This window comes from Littorina saxatilis, linkage group LG1, assembly GCF_037325665.1.
Source record: "Littorina saxatilis isolate snail1 linkage group LG1, US_GU_Lsax_2.0, whole genome shotgun sequence".
Taxonomy (NCBI): Eukaryota; Metazoa; Mollusca; class Gastropoda; order Littorinimorpha; family Littorinidae; genus Littorina; species Littorina saxatilis.
The window spans coordinates 56,210,218-56,222,518 of record NC_090245.1 but is presented as its reverse complement, the minus strand read 5'-3'; the positions used below and the strand labels follow the sequence as shown (position 1 = coordinate 56,222,518).

The following is a 12,301-nucleotide window of genomic DNA, read 5'->3' as shown; positions in this document are numbered from 1 at the left end:
TGAACTTGTTTGATGACAATGAAATAAACTCACAAAGTCTTGACAAGAGTTTGCTTCACTATTCTTTGAAATTATGAATGTTATGAATGAGTGTCCTTTCTCGATTTAGGCACATGTGCATGCATACACACATGGGTACACAAAGAGAGAAGCGAACATATTTTACATAATTTATTTCCACTTGAACAGATCATCCATACAATTGTAGAGCATAACTCCTTTTCTTCAATCTCCCGCATTCGTCATCCACCAGCGTAGACGCGCAGTGCTGTTCACCTGGATGCCTGAAAAGAAATCAAACTGTGTGACCACACAAATAAAGCCCAAAAAATGTTTCCGATCACCCCAAAAATTCAGGTTGGAATCATGATAAGTTGGTGAACTTTAAAAATACAATTAGCTTGATGGAAAGTTTTACATTTACATAGACGCATGTGGCTTTTTTATTGGCTGGAAATTACGCAAGCTGTGTCCCCTGGATGTTGGAGAAGACTAACTTTCCTTGCAAAGTTGAGTTTTATCAGTTTAAATTTTTTTATTTTATTTGGAAGCTCAAATTTTTTTCTAGGGTCAGGTGGAAAAAAAGGTCAGTCAGGGAATCGGAAATGTTGACCTTTTTCTTCTTAGCCTAATCATCTCAGTTACTGGGAGGTATACAGACAATCAGACAAAGACTTACAATTCGCAATCCCGTCAACTCAATAACAATTAACATTTAAAGGTACTGAACTTGTCAAATCCAGGTGCACGGAGCCCCTGGGGCTTTTAGTCATACCTCAGGCAGCTATCCGTTAGAAGAACTACCAAGTTTCATTGACTTGCACCCAAAGAGTCAAGAACTGCGATTTGTTTACGAATTAATTTCGTACTCGGACCCGGCTGGTCTTGACCTATTTTTGGATCTAAATTTAGATCAGGTAGATCACCACATCATGCACAAAAAGACAGTCACTAGCAAACTATGTCAGACGTCATCATGAGTTTGTGTAAAACAAAATGGAGGCCCGAATCACTCAGTTGAATCGAACTCCGACCAAACAACACGTAATAACTAGGTTAATTTATGCACTCGCGTGAACAAGAAACTGTCGAGCTTCACAGATGTCGTCGTAGGGTAGTTTTACTCCCATAGGAGGATTTTTGAACTGTAAATGCACTCAGCTGCAACAAAAACGCAAAACGAAGGCTGTGAGCTGCACTGTGCCTTTAAAACTTCTGAATAAATAGTCAACCCTTTCACATTTGTAACATACTGTACAGGCACTTGGTACGGAAGAAAAAAGGAATCCTCAATAATTCTGTCATGCCAAGGGCAAAAGACAGCCAGGGAGAAGAGCAACCATGCAATACAATTTAATGTGTGAATAGACATTACTGCCCAAATCCTCACTCAATTGACGAATTCTGAAAATAACTATCTGGTTTCTATGGGTTGTGGATGAGTTGCTGTTCCTTGTAAAAATCAAGGCAAGCATTTATGTGACTTAGGGCTTAGGCCAATCATTAGCGAGCAAGTTGTCTCCACATGTGGTCTCTCGATCTGGGACACAAAAGCATTTACGATTAGGCCTAAAAAAAAAAAGGTGTGGTTACGGTAACCCGACCTACCCTATTCTTAGGGGCCGACCCTATAACTTTTCATTACATTTGTCAAAAAAAAAGAGAAAAAAAGAAAACGAGTGCAGAAAACGCAATGAAAGCGAAAGCGCTTGAGTCGCACACTTATTTTCCTGTCAAGTAGGTTTAATTTGTAAATAGAAAAAAAAGATTAAAAAAAAAAAGTGATTGCCTACCTTCCTACCCTATTTTTTTGTGGCTATGTTACCTTAACCCTTTCGCTGCCAATCAAAACTTACTTATGTGCATTCCTGATTGCCAGGGAATTTTGGAGTTCGGGGTGTAATAATTCACACAAAAATCTAGCTCCACACTGGCAGTAGGTAGGTAATACCTATGTTATTTTTAAAGGAAATTGAACCAAGAATCTGTTTTTAGTGTCTAAGCATGGAAATAATAATTAGTTTGGCTTATAATGATGTTTAAATATGAACTTTTGAAAAATCAGTCCGGCGCATCTTCCGGTGCCTGTGGATCAAACACAGGTGGCTGTTTTGCTTGCTTCAAGAAAGGATCATAATCACTGTCATCTACCTGTTTCCAACGAATCGTTTGAAAAAAGATCTCCCCCTTCCCCTGTCAGTATCCATAATCATTTGCACCGCCTGTAGCGTCAGTCCGTCTTTGCTTTACTCTACTAGGGCCCGGTCGACTGTCCCCGTTAGCCATTTTGACGAGTCGAGCTTTCTCTCCCCTTTCCTGCCGCCAAGGTCGAAAATAGCCTTCAGACGCAAAACCACGTCACCATTTATGTTTACTCATGAGAATGAGGTATCCTACCAAGCCATTGGCTGCTATTTGTGCGTCAGCAGTGACGTGGCATTTCTGGAAAATTCCTGAACCGAGGTGACGGGTTAACCCGTCTTTCAGGCACTGCGGCTGCACAGGCACATGACGGGTATAGGGTATACCCGTCATAAGGCAGTCAAGGGGTTAACCACACCTATTTTTTTTTGTGTGCCTTATCAGCAATGATATATGCATACTTTCTAATGAAAAGAGCGTTATATCAAGTGGATAGCACAAATTAGACCTAATCCTCACTGGCACAGATCTCTGCGCTCCGCGTGCAAACACGACGTTAGCTACAATGTCACCTGTAGCTTGCCTCAGTGTAAGTGACTAAAGTTTTATGAAAAAGCAGGGAAAAACAACTCTTCAACAACACACAGAAACTTGACACAGTTATTTCCTAACATTGTCTATTACACAACTACTTTGTTAATAACTTGGTTTGTTACAATTATAGAGCACACCACATGCAATCGTGTCCATGAAAGTTTTGAAATAACATTGAAATATATATATATAATGCAAAGAAAGAAAGGTTTTTAGTGACTTTTACTCTGAATGCAGAGTATTGCATAGCAATACATTAAAAAGAATACATAAACTGTTGCTCCCTCTTGTGTATTTTATAACCAACCTTTGTAATTCATCCAATGAAGTTGATAACGACAAGATGCAGTATGATGTGTGCAAAAATGAAGTCAGCAAATGATCTCTCTGGACTGATGCCAGTAAATTCCATTTTGTTTTGCGGATTGGACTGCAAGCGGAGGCATACTGAAAAAGAATAATTTTGAAATCATTTAACTGGAGTTAAAACCGCCAAAACCATAAGATACATGTACTGTAGCATCCTGAACTCAGGTCAAAATGAGTTCGGCTCATTCTCTCCCTGACCGGACGCTACAGTCCTACGCGAATCTATCAAAACAAAAATACAGAGTTATCTCCCATATATATATATGGTTTTCGCGAGCACTGATCTAAATTTGAGATCAGTGTTCGCGAGACGAAAATGATTGCAGATTGGCCGACTTCGACGGTGATCTCCGTTCTGTTCTTCACAGTTATGATAAAGACATCGTTCTAAGGTCAAAACAAGTCGAAATTTTGGGACTGCTGCCGGAAGGAGACCGTAATATATGGTTTCATCACTGTCAACTGGTTACAGAAAAATCGTCTGCTCCAGTTAGCGCCGAAACCAAACGGTTGATTATCACGTGACACTTTTGCCATATTTAGAGTTGTTTGCACAGTAAATACAGCCGTGAAAAATAGCTCGCTTGAAACTGTCTTACATATCAATTCCTTTGTAATTTAAAAATTACAAAACACCATGAAAAATCATTATCAACGATCGCGAATCTGCTTATATCAATAATACATCCTGTCAGGGAGAGAATGAGCCGAACTCATTTTGACCTGAGTTCAGGATGGTACTGTAGCTGATCAGGTTATCAAGAAATCATTAGTGTTAACTTAAAAACATGTATTGATGTAGCTGTGCAGTCTATCAAGGACCATACAACTCATTAGAAATATAAGTTAAGCATGATTTGAAGCAAAATCCAAGAGTAGTAGGTATGAAAAAAATTGACATACTTTATAAAATACATGTATACAAAAATAATCAGCTACAGTTGGCTATTCTGACCTGCCCTTCTTGAAACAGCACAGGGCTGATCTATCTTGTGAGACTGTGGGGGTCTGTTTGCAGTTAATTGATAACACAACCACTTGACCATCAATGTATGGTATCATTTTTTTCTCCTCCCGGAACAAGAGTTACTCAGCAAGGCAATTAGTTCTCTGATCACCATGGCATATGTGACTATCAGTATCACTGTATAGTATGCTGTATCACCACATGTTAAAGTTCAACATGTTATGGCAGTTTCGCACTGGGCACGACACTAAGCATAGTCACAACATGTCGTACAGAGAAAAACAATGCATCAAGACCCTTGATAAGTTGATCAAGTTGCTGTGATTGTGAACAAACGCCGGTGTACGTGCCCCCGGTTTCGGCAACACATAATGAGCTAACACTGGCTTCAAAAAAGCATACGACAAACACAAAACCACGCAAACAAATTCTGACTGCCAGATGAAGAAGATAAACTGCTTCAATAAAAACGTATACGTTTGAATTATTGAACACCTACCCCCGAGTACAAATGTCCCGACGGTGGAAATGAACCCAGAAAGGAAGGAGTTGAAAGGGAAAGTGCCCACGAGACAGCAGTAGGCAAACTGGATTACTCCTGTGAGCAGCACGTAAAACAGGTATGCATCAACGACTTTCAGTTTCTTTGGTGTCGAATGCATGTATTCATCATAAAACTTCGCGACAACAGAGCGTAGTGTCTCTGGCATCTTGACGGTTGTTTGGACAGTTCTTCCCTTTCCTAACGTGGCAGACGCACAGTGCTTCACATGTGAGTCTCGCCTGTCAAACGAGATTCAATACATTTTGAGGATAACAGTATAATAACTGTATTGTAAGACACGCTTGCTTTACTTTTGTGTTGAATGTTTGCTTTTAACAAACAGTAGAAAAATATATTTGGTTTAAAACATATTTAGACCACGTGACTTTGTCCAGCGTACAAACCTAGTCACGTGATCATTCTTATCGCCATCTTGACCTAAAGAGGTGAGAGATTTTACCACTTTTTTGAAATGCCGTTAAGTGGACAAAGATGATTCTGGTCCTTTAAGATGAGTATATTAAACGATCAAAACGAAGCTGAAGTATAATACTTCAGTGGTATAATTTCTTGTTCTTGATTTAAAGCTGGACGATCAGTCTGTTGAATGGTGTGTGTCTGGAACCAGAGAACCCGCGGTTTCTGTACAAACCACGTTGTCTAGTCCATCTGGCTTGTTGCCATGTAACTCGAGCAGTATATTCTTTCGTTAGATCGTTTTCTATCCATTAAAGGTGACATAAATTCACGCTTGGTTACAGAGAAAGGCATAGCACTTTCTGTCCGCTTTAAGTTTGATTTTAATTAGTGATGAAATAACCGGCATTGTGCGTTGTTGTAAAGTAGTTGAAAGAAGTTACATTTTTTACAACAATCACAATTCACATGCAATGAAGCTGGTTGTGTGGCAGCTGCTCACTGGAAGCTGGCATACAGAATTGTTTCCCATCAAAATCTTTTCCTCTGCCGTAAGGCCTAAAAAAAAAATAGGTGTGGTTACGGTAACCCGACCTACCCTATTTTTAGGGGCGATCCTATAACTTTTTATTACATTTGTAAAAAAAAAAAAAAAAAAAACGAGTGCAAAAAACGCAATGAAAGCGAAAGCGCCCGAGTCGCACACTTATTTCCCTGTCAAGTAGGTTTAATTTGTACACATTAGAAAAAAAAGTTTAAAAAAAAAAAGTGATTGCCTACCTACCTACCCTATTTTTTTTGGCTATGTTACCGTAACCACACCTATTTTTTTTTTTTTGCCTAATGGACAGATATTAAGCCTCCCGCAAACCATCCTTTCTGATCACTGAGCTTCCCGAGCCTCTACATACAGTACAAACATACTTCCATTTGAACGCTCACCGAACTGGAACATCCTGGCTGCTTTCTGTGTGTGACACGGGTTCACGATGGCTCATGGGTAAAATAAACCACGAAATCTGGTGTGTGGTTTACGCAACCTAAATAGCCATTTAAATAAACACTGTCATTTTATGCTGTTAAATGCTAAGGCCAAACAAAAAAATAGGTGTGATTAAGGTAACATAGCCACACAAAAAAAGGGTAGGAATGTAGGCAATCACTTTTCTTTTTTTTTTAACTTTTTTTTCTAATGTATACAAATTAAACCTACTTGACAGGGAAATAAGTGTGCGGCTATGGATATATCTTTTGAACAGTTTTTGAGCGCTTTCGCTTTCATTGCGTTTTCTGCACTCGTTTTCTTGTTTTCATTTATTTTTTTGACAAATGTAATAAAAAGTTATAGGGTCGGCCCTTAAAAATAGGGTAGGTCGGGTTACCGTAACCACACCTTTTTTTTTTTTAGGCCTAATGCAAACTTGTGTGTTCCATAAGGTTAGAACTGCTTTTTTTGTGAGAAGATTTAAATCGTTCTGTAAACCATTAACATTTTGAGGCATACTGGGCCTTTAATGATAAATCTGTGGGAGGGCTGCAATACAATGCAATAATACAGAGATGGCTGGGATTGGAGTTTGAACCCTCAACCCATGGTCCAGCACGTTGACCACTGTGCTATGCTCAGCCACCTATCAAATTAGGCAAAAAATAAGGGTTTATCTTGTGACTACTGGTGACTATTGGTTCCTGAGCCACTCCACTGTCCACATTCTCCACTTTGTTTTTAAATTGATACAAGTGCAGAGAGAAAGTGAAGAGAGAGTGTGCGGAGGAAGAGGAGAGAAACATACAGACACATAAAAACAAACCAGTGAATGTTTAAGGTTGCTGCTCTTGGCCACTCTGGTGACAATTATTTTACTCTACCTATATTTGTTCATTAAGTTTATTAGTTGTTTACATACATACAGTGGAGATAACAACAATGTTGATTATCTCCCTTGAAGTGATAGAAATAGAGAATAAAAAGACAGTGGAGGTACCAAATACAATAGGTAGCGGCAGTAACGCTAGTCCCATGCGGGAAAGCGAGATCTGTGCTGAAAATAACACGTTTTCAATTTCCGACAGCTTTCAGTATATGGCATATTATTGAAAATGGAAACTACAGAAATGAAGTTGGATTCTTTGTCTTTTACCCCATGCCATTTGTTTGCAAAATGTGCTTGGATTGAATGCGTGTGCGTGAATCACAAATACTCTCTCCGGATTTTCGGACAGCCGTGACGCGACCGCCATTACTACTTGCTCTTCAACTTTTTGTGGTGTTTCCCTTTCGGCGTTGTATTTTCTAAAAATAGCTTCATTCAACGATCGGAAACCAGTGTCGACTGCTAAAGAAAGAGTCCCTTTTATTTCCTGGGGGGGTATTTTTTAGATTAAATCGATGGTGGCTTTTAGACATGGACAATAAAAAATTGCCCAACTTTAACCTTTCGTAACTTAAAAACAACTCAAACGATCGTAGTCGTAAAGGATGCGCTAGAAAGTCCGATTTCTTGTGAATCCTCCAAATATGGAAGTTTCCGTTTAAGATTCATGCGCGCGAAGCGCGAGCCAATCAAAACCGAGGACCTGCAAAACCGGTAAAATCCGTTGCGTTGATCGCGAGTCATGGCGGAGTATTCAAGCGAAGCGATGGTGACGCACGCTTCGAGACAATTTGTGGAAGAAATCAAACCCATCCTTGGTAAGTGTTGATGTTTTTCTGTTCATTTAGTGTTTAGAAGTTGATCTGTCGAACCATTCTGCTGAATTTAGCGTTTTGAGTGCGTAGTTTTCATTTTGATGATAGTAGTTTGTGCTGGGTCATTTTGTATTGGGTGTTGAAATGGGGGTACTCGATAAACGACCTAAGTTATTTTTTGCCTTTCGCCGCACATGTGATATATTTGTTTCAAACTAATCTTGAATTATTACTCCGATGGTTTTTGTTTCTCAGTTGTTGTTTTCTTGAGGATTAAATTAGGATTAAAAGGAATAATTGTTCCTTTGCTGAAACCGGAAGTGCAAGACTAGGCCTAGCAACGAGTAGCGTAGCTTACACTGACCCTTGCGCATCTCCATTCCTTCTTCCTTTCCCCCCCAGTTAATCAGAGTTTATGGTCCATCAAACTTGTGTGATTACTAATTTGTTTCTCATGACAAGCAAGGTGATATAATAAATTAGAAACGAGTTAAAAAATAACCAAATACATGACAGAAAAACAAAGCAAACTTTTGTTTTGGGACAAAAGTAAAACTGAAAGTAAACAGGCCTTCATGGTGGCTTCCAGTAAGTTCGTCACACGGTAGATTCGTCACCGGTCCCGGTAACTTCGCCACAGTAGTCCGAGCGCGGCTCTCTCTCTCTCTCTCTCTCTCTCTCTCTCTCTCTCACCTCCTTCCACCCCTCCCTCTCCTCACATTGAGTTTCTCTGCCTCCTTGACAGTGAGGTTGAAGTCATAGGACTCCCTCTCTCTCTCTCTCTCTTGGTCGCGCGTGTGTGTGTGTTAGTCAGTGTGTGTGTGTGTGTGCGATGGTGAGTGTTTGTGTGTGTGTACGTGCGTGTGTGTGCGTGTGTGTCATGGATATGGGTGTATGTACGTCCGTCTCTCTCTCTCTCTCTCGCTCGCTCGCTCGCTCGCTCCCTCTCTCAGACTACATGCTTTTGAGAACTGCTCAATGAGTAGATCTCGGGTTGAGAACTGCTCAATGAGTAGATCTCGGGTTTTAAAATAACAACGCTCGGACTGTGTCGTCTGAAAACTGCTCAGTTGAGAACTGCACAATGAGTAGATCTCGGGTTTTAAAATAACAACTCTCTCTCTCCCTCTCTCTCTAAAAAATGTCAGTGAATCTTGAATCTCTGCCACAAATCAAACATCTGAAAGCATAAGCTCTAAGCATAACACCCGCCCACCCCTGCCGGTAATTTCGTCACGGGTGACGAATCTAGCGCGTGACGAACTTACTGGTAGCCTTCATGGTTTCAGTACAAAATTATTATGAACATAGTATTACATTTTTGTTTTGTTTGTGTGTATTACAGATGATGCTCACTTCCAGCAAATGAAGTCTGCTTTCACACTCACAGCAACTGGAAGAGGTCGACCACCCAAACTTCAGCTGGTACCACTGACCAACAAGCTATTGTTGCAGCTGGATCTGCTTCGGTTGGAAACAGGGAGGGATTGGAGTGACCTAGTTTCATTTCTCCCCAAAGTGTTCGACGTGAACTTGCTGCAAGGACTTGAAATCAAGGCAGAAATTGAGGGAACAGTGAAAGAAGCAACACAGCTGGGGAATAAGACTGGATTAGAACTATAAGCATTTTTGGATGTCGACGCAGGGCGTTGCATCATGGGCCGGAATGTTGGGGTTCATTTGCTGAAACATAGGATCACAAGAAACCACCTGCTGAATCCGGACCTTCTGGAAGACCTTGACCGTCCATCAGAACTTGTGAATGGCATGGTGCTCGATCTGATATCGTTCCACAAAAAGGAGAACCTATCGCTGACTTCTGCCAGATTCCTGCATCGGTTGTTTTTGGACACAACATTGTGCTTGCACCATTTTCTTCTTCTGGCAGAACATTCACAGTCGAATCTCCAGCAAACCTGCCTGCCATGTACACCTGTTTCAAGCAGTACTTGACTGACAACTTTGTTTGACTGACTTTGAAGAAGGGGTATATATATGCATTTGACTGTCACTTCTCATCCGACTGTGCACTTTGCAAGAATTTAGTTTTCTCCAGAGAACTGTGAACAATGTTAGTAAATTTATCCCACATACGTGAGAGAGATACCCGTGAGATAAAAATCGTTCAAATCACACGTGTGTATAACATGTAAATGAGGTCAACCGGAAGGTCAAGCTATGTAAATTAGTAGTACATGGGATCAACCGGAAGGTCAAGCTAATCCTATCGAGGAAGGATATGCTTTGCTGTTGTTGTTCCTTTTGGTTTCTTTTATCCTGTGGCCACTGCTTTTCTTTTTATCTGGTATATTTTGAAGTGATGGGTTTGATTTCTTCCACAAATTGTCTCGAAGCGTGCGTCACCATCGCTTCGCTTGAATACTCCGCCATGACTCGCGATCAATGCAACGGATTTTACCGGTTTTGCAGGTACTCGGTTTTGATTGTTCGAATATTAAACTTAACAGTGTTAACAAAGGCGAACTACTTTGTCCTAGTTTGAGAGTGTGTGTCATGGCGGAGGAATGAATGTCAAATTGAGTAAAGTGGTTTGAAGTTCTAAAGCGGGTTGATCCAAAGGCAATATCGCTGTCGGTGACTTTTAGTTAGATCTGGCACAGAAGTATATAATGTAGGATAAACAGAATACTACATGGCTTGCTGTGTCGTACCAGATTTACACTCGTTGCTTTTTCAAATAGTAAACAGCTCGCTTTCGCAGTTCACTATTTAAAAAAGAAGGGCAAAGCCCATACGACTCACATCCTTGACCTTTACATGACCTTGACCTTCAGGGTCAAGGTCAAATAACTAAACCTAGCAATGACATACACTAAGAACTGCTTTACACATTTTTCCTACCAAAATACATGTGATCTTGACCCAAGGTCAAGGTCATCCAAGGTCATGCAACACAAAGCTGTTAATTCAAGACATAGGAAGTACAGTGGTGCTTATTGGCTCTTTCTACCATGAGATATGGTCACTTTTAGTGGTTCACTACCTTATTTTGGTCACATTTCATAAGGGTCAAAGTGACCTTGACCTTGATCATATGTGACCAAATGTGTCTCATGATGAAAGCATAACATGTGCCCCACATAATTTTTAAGTTTGAAACAGTTATCTTCCATAGTTCAGGGTCAAGGTCACTTCAAAATATGTATACAATCCAACTTTAAAGGACCCTTGCGACCTTGACCTTGAAGCAAGGTCAACCAAACTGGTGTCCAAAGATAGGGCTTACATTGCCCTGTATAGCATACATGCTAAGGTTGCCATTCTCGATAACTTCATAAGAAAATGTGAAAAATGGTCGTTTTTAAGACAACAATTACGGCCCCTGTGACCTTGAACTTGAAGTGAGGTCAAGTTGCCGCACATGTTTTTTGAGATCTTGTAACCATACACCATCAGGCCACATCAGGTGTTGATAGACTTAATAGTGTCCAAGAAATATCCAACGTTAAAGTTTTCCGGACGGACGCCGGGACGGACGGCCGGACGACTCGGGTGAGTACATAGACTCACTTTTGCTTCGCATGTGAGTCAAAAAACAACTCGTGTAAATCTGGTACGACACAGCAAGCCATGTAGTATTCTCTATATCTTACTTCAATCAATCAATCAATATGAGGCTTATATCGCGCATATTCCGTGGGTACAGTTCTAAGCGCAACGATTTATATATATTTTTTTTTTATGCAATTTATATCGCGCACATATTCAAGGCGCAGGGATAACAGTGACATTTTTATCTATGCCTATACAATTTTGCCAGGAAAGACCCTTTTGTCAATCGTGGGATCTTTAACGTGCACACCCCAATGCAGTGTACTTGATTGAACACATATTTGTGAAGATAACATTGTAATCAATCTACACACCAAAAATCATGGCTGTATTTTCAGTAGTTTCTGAAATATTTCAATCTGAAATGTGCTATCCCCCTCTGGGGGGGTTTGTCCACTATTGGGGGATTATTTTCAACATTACACTGAATTTTACTGATGTCTGTAAAGATTACACTGTAATCTATCTACACACCAACATTTTTCGTTGTATCTTAAATAGTTTCTTAATTATTGGCCTTGAAGTGCGAAAAACTGTAATTTTCCTGTTTTTCCGCTTAACAAATTGAGGTTTTTGACATTTTTGAGGCTCTTATACTCCAAAAGCATTGAACTAAGCTGTCTGAAAAAAAATAGGCATGTTCTACACACATTTGTTTGGAATATGTGAAAGTTTCAGACAGCTGCTATACATATTGTGTGAATTGTGATGACCCAAAGTTGCCCTCCCGTGCAATTTTGCGACGGTTTTAATTGTGTTTTTCGTGAAGTTTGCATGCTTGCTGACAGAAGCCATATGAGATTAGAGGGCTAGAACTATGTGTTTTTTCTATTCTTGGTTGCTGATAACAGATCCTGAAAAGTTGAAAGGGCTGAGGATAACTATGTGGTACCCACATGCTGCTGAAGTTGCCCTATTTTACAGTTTTAAGCAGAGTCGCGACAGTGTATGTACTAAAATGTCAAAATCTCAGGAACTAATAAAGGTATCCACTTACTTTTTTGTG

At 40.1% G+C, this 12,301-nt stretch overlaps 1 long non-coding RNA gene across 1 annotated transcript; it reads left to right on the top strand.

Moving 5' to 3' along the window:
- The first annotated feature begins 7,023 nt into the window (after positions 1-7,023).
- LOC138974819 (uncharacterized) lies at positions 7,024-12,291 on the top strand. Its single transcript, XR_011458419.1, has 2 exons — positions 7,024-7,725; positions 9,068-12,291. It is a non-coding gene; the product is annotated as an uncharacterized lncRNA (long non-coding RNA).
- Positions 12,292-12,301: the final 10 nt, after the last annotated feature.